The sequence below is a fragment of the Olea europaea genome, unplaced genomic scaffold (genome assembly GCF_002742605.1).
Source record: "Olea europaea var. sylvestris unplaced genomic scaffold, O_europaea_v1 scaffold419, whole genome shotgun sequence".
NCBI classification, from domain to species: Eukaryota; Viridiplantae; Streptophyta; class Magnoliopsida; order Lamiales; family Oleaceae; genus Olea; species Olea europaea.
The window spans coordinates 28,732-38,620 of NW_019261692.1; the positions used below are offsets into that span (position 1 = coordinate 28,732).

Sequence of the window (9,889 nt, forward strand, 5' to 3'; positions counted from 1 at the left end):
AAGAAAAAGAAAGAAAGTATTAAGAGTATTATGGGAATTATGATAATAAAAAAGTCAAGGATCATCCACATGCAAAAATTGATGAAGACCACCACATAATTATGAAGGATTTCTTGACCATAATGGGAGCCCACATAAGTTCGATTGATCTAAATAACATGACTCTATCGGGGATTTCTTTTCCATTCAAAGGATGGGAGCTCAATTAAGTTCAAATTATCCAAACAACAGAATGGAAGAAGCATTAATTAGACTATTAGACACTACGTCTCAGTTTATGTAGAGGAATGAGATTAATTTTTAGAGTCAACAAGCATTTGTCAATACTTGGAAAATCAAATAGGTTAGTTGGTTGAAGTATCTCCAAAATTGTAACCTAGGGAAACAAAATAAATAAATAAGAAGAATGTATAAAGACCGACGAACTAATCATGACACAGTCAAACAATCAATAGCTCAATGAAGATGGAATTAGCATGCAATCATTCGACTTCATTGATTTTGTGACTAAAGTTGAGGAAGAAATCAATTATATTCGTAGTTGAGTTTGATTTGGAAGGTGTAAGCAAGTTATATGATATTGAGAACAGTAAAATAAGAGCTAGTCAAAGTTTTGCGCAAGTCAACCTATAAAAATTAAGCAAGACCTCCAATGTCATACTCAAAATGTTGTGAAGCATTTGTGTAAAAGTGGAGTTAGGACTATATTTGTTCATTGGTTATCCTTCTTTTATTTATTTATTTATTATTATTATTATCATTTTACTTAGGGTAATATTTCTAACACATTTTTTTTTAAGTCTATTTTGTGTATAGGAATTTTATCTTTTCTTTTCTTTTTTACTTAGGGTACTATTTCTAACACAATTTTTTTAAGTCTATTTTGTATACACATGAAGGATAATACATATTTTAAGTTTTGGGGAGTAACTTAGTTATAGTTTGATATATTTGTTTGTGTGTGATACGCATAAAAATTTAAAAAACAATTGGAAAATTTGAAAGAAATTCATGTATGAATCCGATAGCCTTGTCGACTAATGAGTATGATTATTTAAATTTTTTTATATATAGTTCATGAATTGTGAATAGGTAATGCAACTTTATTAATTTGATACTTATCCATGTGGGATTGTGTTATTTTGAACACAATAGTCATGATGGTTGTCATATATGTTTTGTATTGATTACATTGACAGAACAAACTGAGTTAATTTTGAAGTTAAGTTGATGAACCAAGATCATAATATATAACACAATCATTTAAACATTTGAAAAGATTCGTTTGAGGGTTGTTGATCTAATGTTTGGAGCCTATTGAGATAGGCATTGACTTCGTGCTCGTTGAAAATTTGCATGGAGTATTTTGACTAATAGGTGGAACAAAGGTAGTGTAAAACTTGGAGGTTGAGACACTCAAATTTAGGAGAATCATCTCATATCGAGGTAGTTACTTCAAGTGGTGAAATTAAGTTTAGAATGAAAATATAGTAAGATAATAAATAAAAGTTTGGGAGGTGTGCATCCACAAGAGTGAAATGAAATGTTACTATGCACAAGCACACACTGATCGAGCATTGAATAAGTGAAAATTAATTTTCGTAACATTACTTATGAGCATTTACGAATTATTGAAACAATGTCGATATTTGATGNTCTGAATGCTTTTGAACTGTCGATGGACTTTGGTCAAGACTTCTAGTGGAAGCCCACTCCTGTTGTCTCCGCATAGAGCGAGCTTTTACTTCCTGTTCCTTTTCATCAACAAACGAAAGGAATGTCTGGAGTTGCCATGATATTGAGCTTTCACCAAAGGACTCTAAGCCCCTATTTGGCCCCCATTCTATACATAGTGTTTTTTGAAAAATGAGTGGTTGAAAAAGAAAGAAAAATTTTCGATTTACGTGTAATATTATTTTATGGAAGATTGTGTGGTTGAAAATAGGAGAGAGAAAAATAGAATGTAATGTAATGAAAATCAAACAGGGGCTAACTCAGACTGAAGTCTACTGAATTGGCGTATCATTTTTATGAAATATATGATCAACGCTAAAACGCATAGTAATCCACATGCGAAAGAGGCCTTCAAAGCTTGTGAGCGAAGGCTTGTCTACCTTGACCTTTACACCTTGTAAACTATAAGCACTTCTTAATAGCCATTTGTCATGGATTCATCGGAAATCACCATTCTCTGACAGTCTCAGAATTGCTGTTGACATGTCAACTGCTGGTTGGGAGTTATGTTGAAATGCCTGTTTACAACATAAAAAAATCAAATTGAAGCTGTCAGTTATTTGTGGCGAGGGCGGGGTGGGAGAGGAATGACAAGTCCTGTTGAGAAGAAATACTTATAATGATTGTGCCACATGTATATAATAATTTACATACATTTAATGTAGTGAGATATAATTTGGTCAGAATTTCTTCAACCAAAAAAAAAAAATCTCATATCTTTTTGACACCTCATCCGTATATAAATTATTTTATAACTACTTATATACAAGTAGCATTATTCTACTTACAAATCCCTATCCACTTTGTGTGAACTCTTTACCAACAATACTAAATTCACAATATGTTGAAAGAGACTTCTGCATATGCATGCTCATCAATCAGAGTGGCTACACCACCATTTTGAGGACCGTCCTCTAAAGCTTTCACATAATCTTCTGGTAACTTGAGGGAACAAGTCTAGACTTGTGAATGCCAAGTTCTCCAACAAGATAATCTCGTGCAAAAGAACCCTACTGGTAACCTATAGGTTCTTTGCTATTTATTAGACTTCCAATTCCTTTAATTGTCGAAGAGAGTTGCTACACAGTAAGGATTGATGTTAGCTTAGCAGTGTAACTGTAGTTGATTATTAAGATATCGAATAGCCATAGGATAATCAATAAGCGTCCAAGAGTGCCGAAAATATTTTCTCCCGCATAAATCACCATGTTAAAATTTGATCTTTTTCTACTTGTAATTTAATAGCAAGTTCACATAGTTTCATAGTCGCTTACTGTGGTCAAAAAAGAGAGTTGAAAAGCTAAACCTGCAAGGTGAAATCCCAAAGATAAGAATATGATGAATATTAATGACTTGGAGGAACATGACTATCCAATAATATAACATTAATAATAAATGGAAGGATACAGAAAATCAAATGCAGTACTTACCTTGCAGAAGAAATATGACTTCTAATTCATTCATAGGTTTGTATTCACTGAGATTTTGGAGGTAAAAATGTTTTCGATTATCTCCAGTATAATTTAAAACGTTCTTTTGGAGATGAAATGAAATACAATGAAGCTCACCATAGAATAGTAATGAATTGTTTTCTAGGAGGACCATGAAAATCGTCATTTATCCTATGCTCCAAAATCCAAACAACTACACCCATTGAAATAATGTAGTTCGACCTAATCAACATCTAGAGGGGGGATGAATAGGTGTTTATGCGGCATTTTTAATCAATTTATTAATAAATGCAACAAGTCACAAATATTAATTTGTCCAGATCAATTCACGTATTTTACTATCTAGTGTTGAAATACCGAAAATAAATAAAGTGCTGAAATTGTAAAGAACACAATTATTTCATGACAGAGAAACTCCAAAGTGGGTAAAACTCCGGGCCCAAACCAATAGGGATACACTATAAATGAAAATATTACTTACAATCTGTCAGATTCAACCCACAATCGTTTTTCTGACCTCCTGATTGTATTTTTCTCAAAGCCCTCCTGGAATGAGCGATCCTGGTCCAACTTCCGGCTCCTAGCCCTCCTTGATTGTATGCAACACCAATACCCGACTCTTGATTTTGTCTATCTCCCGTGGATTTAAGAAAACTCCCGTTCTCTAATGATCAAAATCTCGATCTCCTTCCTTGATCTTCAAGAATCAACAAAATGTTCTAGAAGGTTATGTTACGGTGTTTGATAAACGTAGTTTTGATGTTTTTAAGTGATTGCACTAATTTAAAAAATGTGGGATTGAAAGAAAGATTCAAGATGTAGAGAATTTTCTTCAAGTTCAATCCTTAAGAAAAAACTGAAAAACGGTGCAATTCAAGTTATATGAGATGTTTTGGGTCATATGGGTCGGGTCAAAATCTCGAAAAAAGGAAAATAGGGGTTCTCCAGGTAACGCTGTCACTTGAGCGAAAACCGAGTGACACTGTTTCGCTCAAGCAAAGTAGAGGCGATAAGCGAGCGAAAGACTTTCTATTTTTGATGCTTGAGCAACCACTTGGCGAGCAGTTAGCGAAACTTCAACGACACATATTGCCCTACTTCACTACTCGAACCCTAACATACTTTGACAAAATTGTAAGTTAGTCCCCATCTTTTACACAAGTACAAATTGACCCCTAACTTTTAAATATTGACAAATTGACCCCAAATTTTTGAACAATTACAATTTGACCCTTTTTGTTCACATAATTGCCAACTCAAAAACTTACACCCATGAATAGGAAGAAGATTCCAATGACAGCCCACGTCTTACAAGAAAATGGTTGGAGAAAAGCCCAAGTATTAGAATGAACCTTCTTAACAGGTGCCACTACAACTAGCGCAGACTGAACAAATGTTTGGGTAAAATCTACCATTCTTGTTTGGTTAGTGGTTATTGGAATGTCACCTACTGCATCATCAAAAGCCTGAATGGTAGAAGAAAAACTAAAAAAATCATTTTAAGGCCATAAAATTCTTGAGGTAAAAGGTGTATTTGGGACATTACACGTACCCTGGAGATAATCAAGTTGATAAACTCAATGCCACTTGGGTTGTTAAGACCATCTCCTTAGGAAATCATTTTGTATGGAACAACATATGGCAATAAACTTAAAGCAGTAGTTAAAACATCAATGCAGTAACCTTTGAATATGTCGGTGCCTAGTATCTGAGCAACAAAGTCAACAAAACTAACTCGATTTAGGTCCCCAATTATCAAGTGCCTCCCATTGTGTAGAAACTCCCACCCACAAGGAATCAGTGTTGTTTCTCCAAGCCAAATTATAGGATATAATTTTCTATTAGAATTAGAGTGTACATGAAGGGAGAAAAAGGTTCATATCTGAAGTAAACCTGAATGGTCCTATCATGCCAATCATATTAACCTTTAGAATGCTGTCAAGCAACAGGTTCTCTCCATTAAAGATGCTCATGGCCTTAAATGTAGATTTATTCCTAGCAATTTCTTTAATTTTGGATAAGACGAAAAAGAAATTTTTCGTCCCGCTCAAAGAATGTATCAATGGCATGAGCAAGCAACCAAACATTGTTGTAGGCATACAAACCACATGTGCTCAAACCAATAGAGGCACCACTTTCCCCTTTTCTTGTCAGACTTTACCACCTAGTAAGAAGTCTTTCTTCAATTTTGATTCTGTAGTGTATATACGCAATGTGATAAATCCTTGAATATTCTAAGTTGCTTCCGAAGATAGAGTTACATTAATATCCAAGAAAGTCGATAGTCAATTTGTAGCAAGCCACACGTATCCCTCATTCATCATCCCTAAATATTGTGCTTGTGATGTAGCCATTATGTCTAGACCCCTCTTGGGATAAGTATGAACAAGTAAGTATTCGGGACTCTGTTAAAGCCACCTGAACCGAAACATCTCTTATTTCGTCCATGTTTGCTTGAGATCTTAAAGGTGCTCTATAAGATATCTTATAGTTCCTTGCAGACAATGGATCAGATAAGGCATCTATGCCATTACTTTCATAATCATCGTCAACATAAATAGCAATTAATTCTTTCCATCCATAGTAACTGATGATGTCAACAATTGTCACCATCTGAAAAAGGTCATTGAGAGACTTCTGCACAAAAAGTGGAAACTGAAGTGGAGACAGGGTTGGGTATGTCGACGAAAAGATAATAACGGGACTTCGAGCTCAAAGAGGACACAACATGGGTGGTAATGGAGGACTGATGTCCAATTATGGCTACAATTTTTATCTGCATAAAGCGGATAGCTTTCATCATCAAACAGTTTGATAAAGAAAAGATTCAAGTCAAAATAATATCATAAGAGAATTATTTTTCCCTCCAGACTAGAAGAGTACTAGAGACAATAAAATAATTAAATTCAAATTGCATAAATCATTAGCAGTAGATGTCATAAAGAATTTACCCTTCATTATTTCTAAAAATCCACTGAAATTAGTATCATGCAATGACAGTTTGAGCTTGGTTCCTCCAAGAACATCAGAGTTGGCATTCACGTCTGCTACTACAACATTTATAGCAACTTTTGTAACTTTACCAATAATTGAATCAATAGAAAGTACCAAACCGATTCTCACAGGAAACTTTTCAAAACTCCATAACCATTCAAGAAAGCCAGTAAGACCAAAAGAAAAAAGCGTTTCATGGTAAATTGTGTAATCCAAACCCAGATTTTAACCTGCTAGACAGGGAACAAACAACTTCTAAAATTAATATTGTAAGAAATTCTCTGATATACGTTGAATCAATTAAGCTCAGCAAGAATAGTAAAGAATTTCTGAAAAATCTGCATTACATCGACACAAAACAAAGTAGTTTTAGAGGAATAGGACAAGAGGCTCAGAAGTAAAAAATAAGATTTAACTGACAAAACGGATAATCATAAAACTATAATAACATGTAGTTGAAGCAAATTATAACAAAGAAAAATATGGGTACACACAATAATTAAACAAGTCCAATACACATGGTTTAACATAGATACATACATTAAGGAATAAATGTGCACCTTTTCCCTAAAACTTGCAAGTATCTTTTTGTTGTTTTAATTGCATTTCCCCACCTTCTTATGTAACGATAAGTTCACAAAAATAGTTCACTTAAATCAACAAAAAATTGAAAGTAATATACCATAGAAAACTGAAAATGAAGAAAAATTGTAGAAAACACAAAATGAACACTCGATTTTCGTCCTAAGGCAAGAGGTTCAGAATTCGGTCCTAATCCCCTTTTGAGCTTCCTTCAAATCGAAAGAAAATCACTATATCAACTGAATCAAGAAGCTGTCCGGCATATACAACTCGTGGCACTCAGAAACATCACTCAAGATAATTTCTACATAAGCCTCACTACGGCGACAGTGCCCATTCACTCAAGAATGGCACCAATACACCTTATAAAATCACTCAAGATTAATACAAAGGCAAATATTCGTGTCGAAGGAAGCTTTCTGGGCAAATTCAGAAATTGGGAGAATATAAGATGGAATTTTCAGAGAGAGAACACGAGAGGCAGTTGAGAAGAAAATGAATTGGCTGCGTCTTCAAACATAGTACAAGATTAAGTATTGAAGACCCTAGAAGATCTTCCTATCCAACGGTCCATAATGTGACATTTGTCAAGATCACAAGCATCCATTCAAAATTAAGAGAAAGCGTGTTTTAGTAACACAATTTTTGCCAAAGAAAACAACATCCAATTTATCTCTTAATAATTCGGTCCATAAGTCCAATTTAAGATGGTCCAGCAGGTTATTAAGGCAGCCCATTATTGTGCCACAATTTCTCCACATTCTCCACCTTGATAGAATGATTCCGCTTCATTTATAGTAATTTCTCCAGTTTTGACATCATTTGCTCTTATTCCTGATACACAAATCAGCAAAAGTTAATATTCAACTGTTTTAAACAGTCAAAAAACTTGTTTAAAGATAGCACTTTAGTTCCAACATCAATAGGATTAAATTATGTATAAATCTTTTCAATTTTAACAACGCCTTGAAAAATTACATCTCTAATAAAATGAAATTTCACATCAACATGTTTTGATCTGTTATGTAACACAGGATTTCTACTCAAATATATAGCAGATTGGCTATCAGAATGTAAGACAACATCATTTGTAAAGCCAAATTCATTTAAAAGTCCATTTAGCCGAATTCCCTCTTTAATTGCATCAGTTGCAGCTATATATTCTGCTTCAGTTGAAGATAGTGCAACAATTTTTTGTAATTATGATTTCCAACTTATACAGGAATTACGTAAATTGTACACATAGGCAGAAGTTGATTTTATGTTGCTTGTCACCTGCATAATCAGCATCTGCGTAACCCCTCAAGATAACACCTTCAGATTGTTTTTTATATTCGATTCCTAGGTCACAAGTCCCTTTAATACATCTAAGAAGCCATTTCATAGCTTCTCAATGAATTTCACCAGGATTGGACATGTATCTACTCAATACACTTATTGAAAATGCCAATCAGACCTAGAATAAAACATTAGATACATAACCGATCCCACAGCATTAGAATATGACACTCTAGCCATTCTTTTAAACTCATCTTTAGTTTTGGGACATTGATCATTAGATAATTTGAAGTGATTTGCTAAAGGTAAACTCACACTTTTTGCATGACATTGCAAATCTTTCAAGTATTTTCAAACACATAAGACTTTTGGCATAGATTTAGTGTGCCCTATCTTCTATTTCTTTTAATTTCAATATCCAAAATTTTTCTAACAGGACCTAAGTCCTTCATTTCATATTCAGATTTTAATTTGTCTTTGATTGACTCGATTTCCTTTATGTAATGACTTGCTAAAATCATGTCATCCACATAAAGTAGAAGATATAGTGAATTCTTACCTCAGTTTCCTTTACAATAAAGACAGGTATCGAAATTACTTCTTTTAAAATCAAGTCCAAGTACAAAAGTGTCAAATCTCTTGTACCATTGTCTTGGAGCTTGTTTTAAACCATAAAGTGACTTTTTAAGAAGGCATACTAAATTTGAATTTTTATTCACTTCAAATCCGTTAGGTTGTTCCACAAAAATGGCTTCTTCAAGATCCTCATTTAAAAACACAGTTTTTACATCTAATTGATCCAATTCCCAATTAAATTGAGCTATAAGGGCAAGTATGACTCTAACAGTTGTAAATTTTACAATGGGGGAAAATATTTCATTAAAGTCTATCCACTCCTTTTGAGCAAAACCTTTAGTCACAAGTCTTGCTTTGTATCTATTGTCGTTCTCATCTTTTTCACCTCTTTTGATTTTATAGATCCACTTGCAATCTATAACTCTTTTTTCCTTAGCTCTCTTGACTAAGGTCCAAGTTTTATTCTTCCTCAAAGATTCCATCTCATCATGCATTGCAGTTAGCCGATGCTTAGAGTTCTTGCTAGTCATAGCATCTTCAAAGGACTTAGGTTCATTCTCAATGAACCTTTAAACTGTAAGAAGGGATATTTCATCATCAAATCTCACAGGTGGTCTTATTGCTCTCCTTTCTCTATCTCTAGCAAGTTGATAATCATTTAAGGGTTGATTAACTTCAAAATCGGATTCATTTTGATCAGTTTCATTAATATTTTGAGCCTCAATATCACTATTTTCAATATGATCAGGTTTTAGATTATCATTATTAACTTGCTCCGCCTTAATTTCAGTTTCCCTTCCTTCATTTTCAGTTTGACCAGATTCATTAGTGTTATTTTCAGATTTCAAACAAGGCAAACCAAACTCGTTAAATACTACATCTCTACTCACAATGATCTTTTAACCTTTAGTCTCTTTTACCCAAAGTCTATAACCCTTTACCTCTCCACCATAGCTCAAAAACACACACTTAAGGGCTCTAAGTTCAAGTTTCCCTTCCGATTGGTGTACAAAGGCTACACAACCAAATATTTCCAGATTGCTCAAATCCAGAGGTTTTCTTGTCCAAACTTCTTTAAGGGATTTAAATTGTATAGCACTAGCGGTGCTTCTATTTAAGAGATAACTAGTAGTTTTTGAGGTTTATCCCCAAATTAACTTGGGAAGACCAGAACCTAATAACATACATCTAATTCTCTCAAGAATAGTTCGGTTCATTCTTTCAGCCAAATCATTTTGTTGTGAGTATGTGTCACTGTTCTGTGTCTTAGAATA

General features: G+C 33.9%; 1 pseudogene; it reads right to left on the reverse strand.

Annotated features, from left to right (window-relative positions):
• Positions 1 to 1,628: 1,628 nt before the first annotated feature.
• LOC111387705 lies at positions 1,629 to 9,145 on the reverse strand (annotated as a pseudogene).
• Between the last annotated feature and the right edge of the window lie 744 nt (positions 9,146 to 9,889).